Source organism: Medicago sativa, chromosome 7 (assembly GCF_051527215.1).
Source record: "Medicago sativa cultivar Bolivia chromosome 7, Bolivia_mono, whole genome shotgun sequence".
NCBI classification, from domain to species: domain Eukaryota; kingdom Viridiplantae; phylum Streptophyta; class Magnoliopsida; order Fabales; family Fabaceae; genus Medicago; species Medicago sativa.
The window spans coordinates 30686096-30701297 of record NC_140755.1 but is presented as its reverse complement, the minus strand read 5'-3'; the positions used below and the strand labels follow the sequence as shown (position 1 = coordinate 30701297).

At 32.6% G+C, this 15202-nt stretch overlaps 1 long non-coding RNA gene across 1 annotated transcript; it reads left to right on the top strand.

The window, feature by feature from the left end:
* Window positions 1-3445: 3445 nt before the first annotated feature.
* LOC146905550 (uncharacterized) lies at window positions 3446-4474 on the top strand. Its single transcript, XR_015019615.1, has 3 exons — window positions 3446-3725; window positions 3832-3971; window positions 4124-4474. It is a non-coding gene; the product is annotated as an uncharacterized LOC146905550 (long non-coding RNA).
* The last annotated feature ends 10728 nt before the right edge of the window (window positions 4475-15202 follow it).

The following is a 15202-nucleotide window of genomic DNA, read 5'->3' as shown; positions in this document are numbered from 1 at the left end:
TTTAGACCAATAAATTATATTAAATTATGCTATCACTATCCATAAATATAGAAATTAAGAGGGTAGTAATAATGGTAAAAGCATTTAAAATAAATTATAAGAATTTAAAAAATTGAAATAAGTATTAGGGTCCTGCTAACCGGTGCCCCGGGGGCATTAGTTAAGTATACCATAAAAGGGAATTATTACCATAAAAGGAAACTGTTTTTGACTTTATTATCAATTAATTACACAATTTCAATGCATTAACTACTATATAATTTCCTTTTTCATATCCTTAACCAGTGTCCCGGGGGCACCGGTTAGCATTTCCCTAAGTATTATATATATATATAGGTTTTTTTTTTCTTCTCTAGATTACCCCCTCTTGATTAGAGGTAATATACCCCTAATGATATCAATCAATCAAAATGTAATATACATAGGCAACATTAAATGTCAAATAAATGAATCAATTTTTTCTTAAAAAAAAAAAGAGTCAATTTTAATCTTAAGGTAAATTTTAGTACTTTTTTTTAAGGAGTAAATTTTAGGGGGGTGTATTGGATTAGGATTTTAAAAGACTATTTTAATAAAAAAAGTCTTTAAGATTTTAAAAGACTGTGTGAGATTGTATTGATTCTGTGAGATTTTAAAAGACTTTTTATGTAAAAGACTTTATACACTCAAGATTTTAATGGATTTATCACACTGACTTTTAAGGATTTCAAAGGATTTTATGGGATTTTAAAATTTTAAAGGATTCAATGAATTTTAGGGGAAAAAAGAACAAACTTACAAGTGTGAATGATAAAAATAATGAACAAATAAATTCTAGCGTTTGAATAAAGAAAAATAAAACCAATAAAAAATTCTTTTACTATTGATTTTAAAATTTTAAGGATTTTATGGATTTTATAAGATTTTAAGGGACTAAAAAACACTCTTAACACATTATTCTCCATACACATTTTTTATTTGTTAAAAATGTTATTCCCACAAAATTCAATTGTACATATTTAATATTATGACAGCCCTTACAAATCTTTCAAAAAAAAATATTGTGTCAGCCCTCATTTTGTGTTTGAAATTAGAGAAGTCGTTTGAGTTTTTCTAAGAGAGGTGAGAGAGAGAGAGAAGAGAGGAGAGAGGGAGGGAGGGAGGGAGGGAGGGAGAGAGAGAGAGAGAGAGAGAGAGAGAGAGAGAGAGAGAGAGAGAATGGAGAGATAGAGAGACGAAGAGAGAAAGGAGAGAGGGGGGGGGGGGGGGGGGGAGGGGGGAGAGAGAGATAGAGAAGGGAGAAGAAAGAGATAATAACTTTTAAATGAAAAACAATCCCAAGAAATCTCATCTTTTCATGAAAGACTTTTTCTTGTTAAAATTACACTACAAAATCCCACAAAATCCATCAAAATCCAATTTATTAAACAATCCTTCGAAATTTGAATGATTTTGAATACCATGAGACTTTTTTTAAGTGATGAAAAGTCTTGATTGAATACCTCAAGACTTTTTTAAAATGACAAAGAGTCTTGATTGAATACCACAAGACTTTTTTTAAGTTGCAAAAAGTCTTGATTGAATACTACAAGACTTTTTCATAATTAAAAAGTCTTTTAAAATCCCATAGAATCCTAATCCAATACATCCCCCTTAGTACTTGTAATTTTTAATTAATTATATTTAGATGTTCAATTTTAATTAATTTACACTGTAGGGCTTATGTCAATTAAAATTTCAATCCAAAGTTTCTTCATCTTTTATTCAGATCAATTATCACTTTATTCTTCTTTCTTGTTGCAATTGCCATCGATGCCAATCCAAAAGTATCTCCTTCATTCCAATTGCATCTCTTTTGTTTCTGCAATTTAGGTTTTCATACTAGATCACCTTGATTCAACAATCATATCCAATCACCAACATTGCTTACGGAATCATATCTGATCGTGTTTCCTGGTAGTTGTTTAACCATGGTTTGAACACCTAAATATAATTAAATAAAAATTAAAGTATTAAAAGTTACCTTAAGATGAAAATTGACTCTTTTTTTTATAGAAAAAATTAACTCTTTTATTTAACATTTAATGTTGCATATATATATATATATATATATATATATATATATATATATATATATATATATATATATATATATATATTACATTTTGATTGGTTGATATCATTAAGGGGTAAATTAATCTCAAATTATGATGGGGTAACAAAGGCATCACCTATTATAGACATACACGTAAAAGTAAAAAGTAAAATTTATTTTATCTAAATATGAATTAAATGCATTGAACTTTTGTTTATACTCCCTCCGTCTCACAATAATTGTCTCTTTAGCATTTTTTATTTTTCTCAAAATAATTGTCACTTTACAATACCAATGCAGCATTTATTATGTTTTTCCACTATTATACCCTTATTTATTGAATTTCATCCAACTTAACTACTCCACTAACTACATTTAATAAGGGTATTTCAGTAAATGCCACTAATTTTACCATTGAAATCAACACAACTAATCATTTCCTTAATTATCGTGCACAAACCTTAAACGACTAATATTGTGAGACGGAGGGAGTATTTAAGACCAAATGATGTATATTATATTATGCTACAGATCTCTATAAATATATAAATTCATTAAGAGATTGATATTAATAGTACATAATATAGAAACTCATTAACTAAAGTCAAATGTATTTTGTTCAAATGTGAATTAAATGCATTGAACTTTTTGTTATATTTAATACCAAATGATGTACTCCCTCCGGTCCTAAATATAAGCAAATTTGACTTTTTACATTCATTCAATTAATGATGTATGTGGTCCATAATATGAACCACATACATCATTAATTGAATGAACCTAAAAAGTGAAATTTGCTTATATTTAGGACCGGAGGGAGTATATTTTATTATGCTACTAATCTCTGTAAATATATAAATTCATTAAGAGATTGATATTAATAGTACATAATATAGAAACTCATTAACTAAAGTCAAATGTATTTTGTTCAAATGTGAATTAAATGCATTTAACTTTTGCTAATATTTAAGATTAAATAAACTATATTATATTAGGCTATCAATGTCCATTCGAGGAATGCTATCAACACTCACGTTTCAACACTCTCTCTATCATTCACTCTTTCATTGGATGAAATCAATGTATGTCCCACCACTTTGTATGATTTCTATTTCGAAAATCAAGACCCACAATGATTTAAACCAATAAGAGAGTGAGTATTATAGAGAGTGTTCAAAAGAGAGTGTTGCTAGCGCTTCTCATGTCCATAAATATAAAAATTCATCAAGAGAATTGTATTATCCCATATGACTTTATGTACTATCGACTGACTCCACAAACTACATGGATTTTTACAGCGTGTTTGGTTCTCACTCGCATGTTTCCTGAAAAACTTTCCATAAGGCCACTTATCCCGAGATTCTCTCTCTCAAGTTCTAAGATAAGATAAAGAGAATAAACTCACTATTTTTGAAAGCACCATAGATGCTTAAATTTTATTATCTCACTCATTTAAGATACCCATTATAAGCATTTCAATTTCCTCTCCCATCTTCCCCAATTTCTGGCCACAAGAAAAACTTGGGGTTTTCCTTTTTATCAATTTTTCTTAACATCATCATTCTCCTCAAATCCTCCATTTTTACATTGAATCAAGCTTGTATGTGATTGATTTTATCAAGTTTCTTTGGTTGGGTAAATAGGAACAAAGGTAAGACAAGATATATTTCCCTCATCGTTTTCACCTTATAAACCGATTCCCCAACATTTTTCCCCAATTCGTATTTTAACATTGTTGTGGAATTGAATTGTTCTAGGTAGAAACTTGGTATTAAAAGGTACTGTTATAAATTGTTATGGACTCAAATTTCCCAACAAATCAAAGGATAAAGAAGGATTGAGAATTGCGGAAGCTCACTCTTTTTTCACCAATCCTTGTGAATTCATCAGAATTAAGGTGAGATTCTCAATTTAAGCCTTAGTTTAAGCAACAAAGGGGCCGAAGATAAATCTTGGTGTTAGAATAATTGTTATAAAATCAAATTTTAGATAGAACCCTAACGGTTTTCCCTTTTGTTATTATTGTTGTACATTTGTGGATCTTAATAGCAATCATCTTATGGATGTACACGGAGTCTTGAATTCAAGTGAAAAATAAGTTTTGGAAAAGGAAAATAAAGCGTGGAGGGGAACCAAGAACTTGGAGGAGGTGGAAGGAATAACACTGTCGAAGCTTTTGGGAATCAATTAAGATTGTTTTCCTTTTATACGCTTTAATTATAACTAGAAGCTATAATTAAAACTAGAAGCTATATTAAAGATTGATAGTGGATTACATGAATTGAACTAAATTTCAATATGTTGAGTTATTTTCTCAATAGTTGAATTTATGCACAGATATATATTAGTAGATGTTAATGCATTAGAACTTTAGTTAACATCCTTTTGAAGCTATTGAAATATAACTAGTGAAGTTGGTAACAGTAATAATGATTTTACAAAAGAGTTTTGATTATTGATAAATGACTTAATGGAACCTTGAGAGATGAAAATTAGAATATGTATGTTTAGTCTTATGCACAAATATAGAATTGTCTAATGTGTAAATTGGAGTGACGGATCCAATCAACATTAGGTAAAAGAAGATTCAGTAAAATATATATTGTTGAATTTACTAGAAATAGTTGTAGCATAATGAATAATACAATTTTATAATGTCAAGGTAGATCTAATACAACCTAAGAGATGATCATAGAAGATTAACATGCCAATGTAGCCTATAGGACCATGATTTAAAATGGATTGAAAGAAATAGCCGCATTTTCCAACATAAGGAGGAACACTTGTGCTCTTTAAGTGAAAAAGTTAAGTTTCAGTCATTTTGGTGGTTGAAATAAAAATTTGTTATTTCAATTTTCTTGTAATGTAACCTTGTACTTTTATTAAACCGTATCTGGTACATTTTGTGTTGAAAAGACCTACTTCGGTTGGTAATATATATGTATATATATTTCATTTTGACCTCATAAAAAAAAGAGGTAACAAATGTACAATGAGAGATTAAACAAAAAAAGAAAATTCCTATAATTTAAGTAATGAATTTTCTAGATGTACCATAAACACTGTTCTCTTAATGAATTTCTATATTTATGGACATTGGTAGCATAATATAATACACTTTATTTGATCTGAAATATATCAAAAGTTAAATGCATTTAGTTTACATTTGACCAAAATACATTTGACTTTATATATATTTAATATTATATGAACTTTTTGAATTCCTATAATTTAGTTAATGAATTTCTGTATGACTATTAATATAAATTTCTTAATGAATTTATATATTTATAGGCGGTCGTATCATAATATAAGATACATCATTTGATTTTAAATATAAACAAAAGTTCAATGCATTTAATTCACATTTGAACAAGATACATTTGACTTTTTACACACATACATAAAAGTAAAAAGTCAAATGTATGTTGTTCAAATGTGAATTAAATACATTGAACTTTTGTTTATATTTAAAACCAAATGATGTACTCCTTTCGGTCATATTTATAAGCAAAAAATAAAAATAACTTTTTAAGTTCTTTTTTTAATTTTCCGCCGTCTCTCTACCCTTTCCTTTCTCTGCCTTCTCTCTAAACAAACCACTCCACCGCCTTACCTTTTTCCCCTCCGATCCAAATCAAAACCAGCAAGATGTAGACCTTGCACGCGGTGGTGCGATGAGAGTCTTTCTTCTCCGCACCACCCTTTTCCTCCGCGCCTGATCTTTCAGCGGATTTTCAGGCCTTCTCGCCATGTTCAGCTCTGTTCGGTGGTTGAGACGGTGGTTCGCCGGTGCTATGCGAATGTTCGTTTTGTGCCTCAGGTTGTTTCATCATCCTCACCGCCATTACGGATCTGTCCTCCGAGCTTTTTTGTGGTTGCCGCTGTTCTGTGTTTTCTGTTTTTCGTTTTTTTGTTTTGTTCTCAGGAAGAGGAAGCTGTGAAGCTGGTGTGGTTTGTTCTGGATCTCTGATTGCTGTTAATCTTAAATCTGGCTTTCCAGAGTTAAGATCAGGTTTCATTAGTTCTGTTCATCGGTGAGATCTGTTGGATGCTTTCTGGATTCAACCTTCATCTGATGTGGCTCGAAAGGGCCAGGTGCGTAGACACATCGTGTTGACGGTAGTTGTCATTGGTCGTACCTCAAGAACTTCATTCTCCGTTGTCGTTGTTTCGTGCACCGCCGATGGACTTTGTTCCAACGTTTGTTCTTTTTGGACTGCGATTGGATTGGTTTGGCCCGAAAGGGCGTTAACGCTTGCTAATGTTTTAGGGAGCTGCTGGACCTTGGATCGTTTCTGTGTTGGCAGACGATCCATACGCCTACTTTAATACTTTGAACATCCACTCTGCGTTTTTTTGCAATTCAGTTTCGCATCCATGCGTGGTTGTGCTGGATTGTCCGTGGTAGTTTTGTTTAGAGTTGTTTTTTATACGACTTGTGTTTTGATTTGCTGTATCACCCGTTTGGGTTTGTACTTGTGGTTTCTGGGTCAGGTTCATGTCCCCCCAGCTTGTACTTCCTTTTCTCTTTATTTAATTTTCTTTCGGCTTAAAAAAAAAAAATGTATTTGATTTTTACATAGACCAGATACATTAGTTATTCAATAAATTTAAAAAGTTGGTCTTTACTTATAAATGTGACCGGATGGAGTATATTATATTATGCTAAAGTTGTCTATAAATATATAAATTCATTAATAGATTGATATTAATATTACATAAAAATTCATTAACTAAATTATAGGACTTCAGAACGTTCATATAAGTATTAAATATATATAAAGTCAAATGTATTTTGTTCAAGTGTAAACTAAATGCATTGGATTTTTTATTATATTTACGATCAAATAAATTGTATTATAGTATGCTACCATTGTCCATAAATATAGAAATTCATTAAGAGAGTGATATTTATGGTACATTTAGAAAATTCATTATCTAAATTATAGGAATGTGCTTTTTTTTTTCAATCTCTCGTTGTCCATTTGTTACCTCTATTTTTTTATTAGGTCAAATGAAATATATAAATTACCAACCGAAGTAAGTCCTTCCAAAATCAGAAACGACTTAATAAAATTACAATGTTACATTAAAAGAAAATCGAAACAACAAAAAGAAAATAAGCTAAGTTACAAAAATTAAGCAAGGAATATGATTAAGTCTCAAAAAATGGGATGCAAAATCGAACGTAACATATTTTGATTTCAAGCACCAAAATTACTAAAGCTTAACTTTTCCACTTAAAGATCGCAAGTGTTCCTCCTTATGCTGGAAAATGCGCCTATTTCTCTCTTTCCAAATAACCCATACCTTTGAAAGCCAAATGATATCAAGAGCCATCCATATACTTTTCGAATAACTCCCTAATCCATCAAACTACACAAGATGATCCAATAAATTACCTTGAGAATCAGTCGAAAAACCTAACCAACTTGCAATCATAGACCAAATTATTCCATAAAAGTTACATTTAAGAGATAAATGGCATCCGTTTTCAATCAAACCACAACCTTCCATAGAACTTCATTATTAAGTTCCAAAATTCGCCGCTTAACCAAATTATCCTTGGTCAAGACATTGTTGAGGAGCAATAGGAAGAAAAAAAATGTTTTTTTTCTTGGAACTTCTTTTATCCACAAAACCTGATTATTAGTTTAACATATATTGTCTTCCACCTCAGTTAAATTAATATAAGCACTGCTAACCATGTAGCATTGAGAAGAATGTAACTTCCAAACCCAATGACCCCCACCTCAACCTGCAAAACAACTAAAGTTAAATACCCAATACACCCCTCACCAACTCCTCCTCCCAGCCAAAAAACTTCCTACGCCACCTCCATGCCTCACCGTTCACTTCACAGCTTAAAGAATACATTCCAGCGACAGTTGCCATTTTGTTTTCTGCTGACTCATAAAGCCTTCTTAACCTTACTTTAGAAGTAGTTCCATCAAGCGAAGGATCCCTCTAAAACAAGGTAGATGACAAACATCACAACCTTTATTATCAAGCAAACTACCCCATATACCAAACCAACAACCTTTCTAATCTTATTCAAATTCTTCCACCAAATAGATCCTCTTCCTATCCCTAAACATAAGAGCCCCCTTTCTCACCATACTAAATGCATAACACCCTATACCACAAACTCTCTTTTTCCTCCAACAGTCTCCAACACCATTTACCAAGTAAAGCTAAGTTTAACTCCTTCAACCTCCAAACTCCAACCCACCGTTATCTTTTTTTTTTTTTTTGGTAAATATTATCGCATTTAATCCAATATGTTTTCCTTTAATCCTCACTTCCCTCCAAAGAAAAGAATTAAAAATATATTTAAGAGAAGAAATGATACATGCTGGACCTTGAAGAAGGAAAGAAAATAGACTGGTATGGAGGACATAACATAATTCATAAGAATTATACGACCCCCCATTGATATTACTCTCTTTGACCCTCTCAATCGCACGCTTTCGAGAAAACATCCCAATAGGTCATCCATCCTGACATTGCCTTTTTCCCTTATTCTCTCTCTCTCTCTCTCTCTCTCTCTCTCTCTCTATATATATATATATATATATATATCTCAATCTCACTCTCTCTCTCGTCTATGCTATAAGATGAAGGAGAAGAAACCCAATCTTTTTGGAAGCATCATAGATGCCTAAATTTTAACATCTCATTCATTCAAGATACCCATTAAAAACATTTCATCTTCCTTTCCCATCTTCTCCAATTTCTGGCCACAAGGAAATATTGAGATTTTCCTATTTATAAGTTTTTCTCAACATCTTTATTCACATCAAATCCTCCATTTTTACATTGAATGAAGCTTGTATGTGTTGGATTTTACCAAGTTTCTTTGGTTGGGTAAGTAAGAAACAAATATAAGACACGACATATTTTCCTCATTGTTTTCCCCTTATGATTCCAAAACATTTTCCCCAATTTGTATTTTAACATTGTTGTGGATTTGAGTTGTTGAATGTAGAAATTTGGTATTAAATTGTACTATTTTAAACTGACATGTACTAAAATTTCCCAAAAAAGCTATGGATGAAGAAGGATTGGGAATTTCGGAAGCTCACACATTTTCCACCAATCCGTATGAATTCATCACAATTAAGGGGAGGTTCTTAATTTAATGTTTAATTTCAACAAGGTGGCCAAAGATAGAGCTTGGTGTTAGAAGAATTGTTATAAAATTGAATTTTAGATAGAATCCTAATGGTTTTCTCTTTTGTTATTATTGTTGTACATTTGTGGATTTTAGTAGCAATCATCCTATGAATGTACATGAAGTCTTGAATTCAAGTGAAAAATAAGTTTTGGCAAATGAACATAAAGCTTGGAGGGGAACAAAGAACTTGGAGAAAGTTGAAGGAATGCAATTGTTGAAGCTTTTGGGAATCAATTGAGGTGTGTTACCTTTTATATGCTTTAATTATAACTAGAAGCTATATTGAAGATTGATAATCAATTACGAGAATCGAACTATATTTCGATATGTTGAGTTTTTTGCTCATTAGTTGAATTTCCTTTGGAAGCTATTGAATTATAACTAGTAAAGTTGGTAACAATAACAACGAGTTTATAACAGAATTTTGATTGTGGATAAGAGATTTAGTAGAACCTTGAGAGATGAAAATTAGTATAAGTATGTATGTTTCATTTCTATGCACAAGTATAGAATTGCCTAATGTGTAAATTGGACTAGTGGGTCAAATCGACATTGTTGGTCTATATGGCTCATTAGTTGGTAAGCTAGATGGTAGGGGAATAGCTTTTTAAAAGTTTCTCTGGAGTTTAATAAGAAGTGATTTTAATGAAATTGACTATTGAAAACGTGCGCGAACAATCACAACAATATACAAAATGATAAATCTATGTGCAATAAGATTTAATCTAGAATTGAGAGATTCATGATACAAATCTTATATCCAATCAAACTTTAATAAACCTTGAACAATTTATAAAACTTTTAGACAATTTCAAACCAAACCTATATGAACAAAATTACTATGCTATCAAATGAAAACACAATACATGTGAAATTGAAGAATTGAATAGATTTTGCAATCAATTGATCTAAGAAATTTATTTGAAACCTAATTCAATGAATTAGATTATCTTTCAATCAAAAACAACTTAGATCAACACTAGAAATTATCCTAACAATTATTAAATTAATCACATGCAATAGTAAAAAGTAAAGAGGATAGGGAAGAGAGATAACACCGATATTTTTATAGTAGTTCTCTCTTTCTCGTCCTCGCTAGAGCTACGTCTACTCTTCTTGATGAAGTACATCTTTACCAAGGTGATCCACTAGGTAACAAATGTTGATTACAATGTGTTTACAAGAGTTCCTTGAAATTAAACTTAATTCTTAAACCCCTATGCAAACACTCTCCCAAACTTCAAATAACCTTTGAATTTGGTGCTCCTTAAATCTTCGAATCCTTGATTACCCATGCACCCCTTCGAACTCTTCACTCAAGCCTTTGATGCTACATCCGGTAAATGAATCCCCTTCAACTTCAAGAACGGTTAGAAAGACCCCCAAGAACTTTGGAGGTGGAATGAGATTATTCACTTCACTTTGAAGCCTTGAATAAGCCCAATCAATCTTCTTGAAAGAACCAACTTACAATCCCTACTAGCATCCTAGCAAACCAATGTGACTCAATGTACAAAGTGATTCTAAGAAAAAGTGTTTAATCTTGAAGAATTTATGTGCAATGAGTTTTTGAGACCTAGAGAGAATAGTTGCAAATGATTCAATAATTTGGGAGTTATGAGTGAGGGGTGATAAGAGTGAATTTTCGCACAAAAACAACGTGGTGACTCGATTCACTCATTTAGTGAATCGATTCAGACAGTACAAAAACAAGTTAAAGGCGCATGAAGGATGATACGATTCAGTGTATATGTGAATCGATTCAAGTAAGCCCATGATGAAGAATGATACGGTTCAGCCTTAGAATGAATCGATTCAGTGCAAGTCAGAGAATTTTTATGATACAATTCAAATGGTGATGAATCGATTCAAATGTGATGCGATTCAAGAAGTGGTGAATCGTTTCATCAGAAGTCAAAGACTTTGATGATACGATTCAATTTATGGTGAATCGATTCAACAAGTGAAAAGATGAACAATGACATATTTTTCAAGTAAGTGAGTAATGGACATGGCACAAGTGAATCCTATGACCAAGAGACAGAGTGTTGGGGTGCTTTAACATGCTAAGTACTAGGCAATCATCAAAAAGATAAACAAAGTTTAAAGAACATCATCAAAAACATATAAAGTAAAACTAAGTAGGCTTCAGACATTAGGTAAAAGGGGATTAGGTAAAATATATAGTGTTAAATATACTAGAAATAATTGTAGCATAATGAATAACACAAATTCGTATGTTAAGGTAGATCTAATGTGAACTAAGAGTTGAACATAGAAGATTAACATGCCAATGTGGCTTATAGGACCATGATTTAAAATCGACTAAGAAAATGTGTCAGGTAATTCTTGATAGTCAGATGAAAATATAATTTCATAGAATATGATGATGTTGCATAGTTTTTAAAATGAATTGTTCCTTTCAGGTACATGATATTTTAATTAAAGTTTATACTGCTAAGTTGCTAGGTGTTATGCCCTGGTTTATGAAACAAGATGTTTACGTGACTAGCTAATTAAGGTGCACACAAACTCTCAATTATCGTTGCAGTAAACCAATAAATTGTAAGGTTTAGTTTCGATAAAGTATCATTTTATTATATCGAACGCTTTATCGGCGGGTGAATATTATTGAGTTTTCCTCATGCTCAATGGTATTCGCATTAGCTAAAATGACCAAAATTAAATTATGTGATCAATATTTATTGTCATTCAAAAATTTATTTGTAACGGATTGTATTTATGTGTAATGCCCACACTAAACATATCTAGAAAGTTTAGCATGTGCATTAACTTAGTACTGGATACATTAAAATTTATGACATAAATACTTCGAATGGATAATATATATAACAATTCACATTCGTACATATAATGATACAATATCCTCTATCCGATACATAGTCATATACACTTGAATCTATATAAATATCCTGCAACCGGTACGAACGAGCACTTGTTGATTATCCATTCGGCCACGTGACTGCTACATCCTGCTAACCAACCTGCTGATCTGAAACAAAATAGGATTGGGATGAGACATAATGTCTCAGTTAGTTCTACCTAATCCTAGGCTATAGGCAACCTTGGGGAAACCTACAGTCACCACGTGTCTACAACACAACCAATCAGTTGATTATATGTGTGTGAAACATGCTTGCCTAGACGATCGTGCATATCTAGGATCGCCATAAGGTTCTACGTATCATAGCCCGTAAGTCTTGGTAAATGCTCTGCATACCATGGCGGTCAAGGGAACTAAGACCACTATGTCGGAAACTGACACTATCATGGTTTAACATATCATGTACATAGCATATTCTGACTGGACGATCGGGGAAAACTAATATCGTCGACAGTAAGTTATCATAACTTGTTGCAGAAGCATTTACCTATACATATCATAGCATAATCATAATTGTATCGTATTAAAGTTCATAATTATTCATTATGTTACAGAGTTAGCGTGTAACAAACAACATTATCTTGGTTCGTTTTACGGATTAATCCCGAGTGGAGTAACCCCAGAATATAATCCCATGACATATCCGATGAAATTCCTATATGAGGCTAACACCAGAACTCCTCTTAATGCCGGGCGGGCCTACCTTGCGGAGCGTGTCCCGTCCCCCTATCGTGAACCTCTTGTATCCCCCTGGCGTGGATAACAAGAGACACGACACTTTCATATTTCTTAGCTTATTAGTCTTGTACATACATAAGGATTTATCCTATAACTTGCTTGCTTGTTTACCACGGGTTCGTAACCTACCCGATTATTTGTAATTGCCTACATACTTGCTCTTATCCATACATGGCCTATCATGTCTAGGTTTACATACTAACATAGTTATTCTCGACTATCTAGGCCGAGTCTCTACAAGTTCCCATTACTTATGGATTTGGTTACTACCCGACATAAAACATATCATATACTCTCATATGCCATTTTTCGTTGAATGTATTAATTCTTTCTCATGCCTTACCTTAAAAGAAACTTAAGAATGTAATGCACATTAGATACTTAAAGCTTGAGGGATTTTAAAGTTATAAAAGACTGCAGGGAAAGACCTCGTCGAAACTACTGAACCACAGGAAGTTTCAAAAAAAAGTGTTGTGCTGTGAATCTTGCTTTAGCGAGCTCCAAGCGAGATGCCAAGCAAGATTTGCAGTCGTCTCGACGTTCATTTCTCTTAAGCGAGAACTTCTCGCTTAAGCGAAGTTCATCAGTACCAGACCTGCAGAATTTCTGGTTTTGGTCCAAAATCCTCAATTTCAAGCATCCTAAGGTACATTATACACCCAGAACTCCTAAAAATAGCAGTAATTGAAATGCATGGCATACATCAACAATTTTTAACAACTTATGGCATAAGAGTTACCAATTTTCTAAATCATGAAAACCTAACAATTATCAATCCTAACATAAGATCTACACAAACCTTAAGGGTAGGGAATCTATCTAAGAACTCACATGATGATTACAACATACTTCAAGCCTCAACTCCAACTTTGCCCAAAATCAAACCCTAGCTCTTGATCTCTTCACATGAGGAAAGGATCATAGGCTATCTTAAATCTTTGTATCAAATCCCACCAAGAGTACACTTAAAGCTACATGCACCATGATTCTTGAAGAAGAGGTTTGGAATGGATTGAGTGAGGAAGGGAGGGAAAGGGGGCGATGCAATGGTTAGATAGAAGGAGGAGAAATTCTGATTTCTCTCTAACCTAGAGTGAGAAAGTCCAAGTGATAATGAGATGTTTAGTCCAAGCATCACTTATATATCCTCGCGTGAAATTACCAAAATGTCATTCGTCTCAAGCGTACTGAATATGACACTGATAACTGAACCCGCTTGTCTGACATAGCATGATAATATCCTTCATTAAATGTAACATTCAAGGACATTTATTCTCCAACATATTCGCTCTGATAAAATTCCAACACTGACGAGTGGGATGTTACACTCTACCCCCTTAAAGAAATTTTGTCCTCGAAATTTAGAATATCCTAAAAAGACCAATGCGATAAAAGCTTAATATCTCGGCTTGTGGACCTGTTAGCCAATATATTTTACTAGCTGTAATAAATATGGTCAAAGTATAGTTGACCTAGATTTAAAGAAGATTCGAACAGAGTGTTGTATTGAAAGCAAATATGGGTTCGAAGATGGTAGAAGACTTCGATAGAGCAGTTTTCGAAGGTGGTTATCAACAGTTATTCTTTAAGTCAGTTTGTATTTTAAGTTTGTTTTCAAATAAGTAAAACTGTCGACTTGTGGCAGTTGTAGTTTGAATTTCAAAGAAGTGTAGTTATTTCTAGACTTAGTATAAATAGTAGTTTTTCATAGGAAAAACGGGTCACAATTCCATCATACAAACTTACACTCAAAGTATCCGTATGGAAGCGAGAAACGAGTCACAAGTTGCAATGTATGAATCTGTGTACCAACTTTTATTTAATCAATACAATTTACCCTTCTTTCTTTAAGTGTTCTTGCACTTTACTTTGTTAAGTTCGATTGAGTTCAAGTGGATTGAATTCGATTGTTTTTATTGTATTTCTTACATTTTCGACACCAAAAACACAGAATTTCTAACAACAAGAACAAACACAATATGTCCTAAGATTTACTGGTTGATCTTGCAAGTTACCATTTGTAAACCAGCGGTTGTTTACGAAAATCCAACGTAAACAAATTGGCACGCCCAGCGTTTGTGCTTTTTGTTTATAGTTTTTGTTAGAATTTCTTTTAATTCTGGTTTGTTTTGTTGTGTATGCAATTAAGAAATAAGAAATTGCTTCTTAATATGACACGCGCTAACAACCAAAAGAAAACAAATCCAACATCTTCAAATGAAGATGTGGATCAAGTGACGGTTGAAGATGATGTTCCATCCCCAGGGAATGTTAGAACATCACAGGCTGTTCCAACTAGTAATAC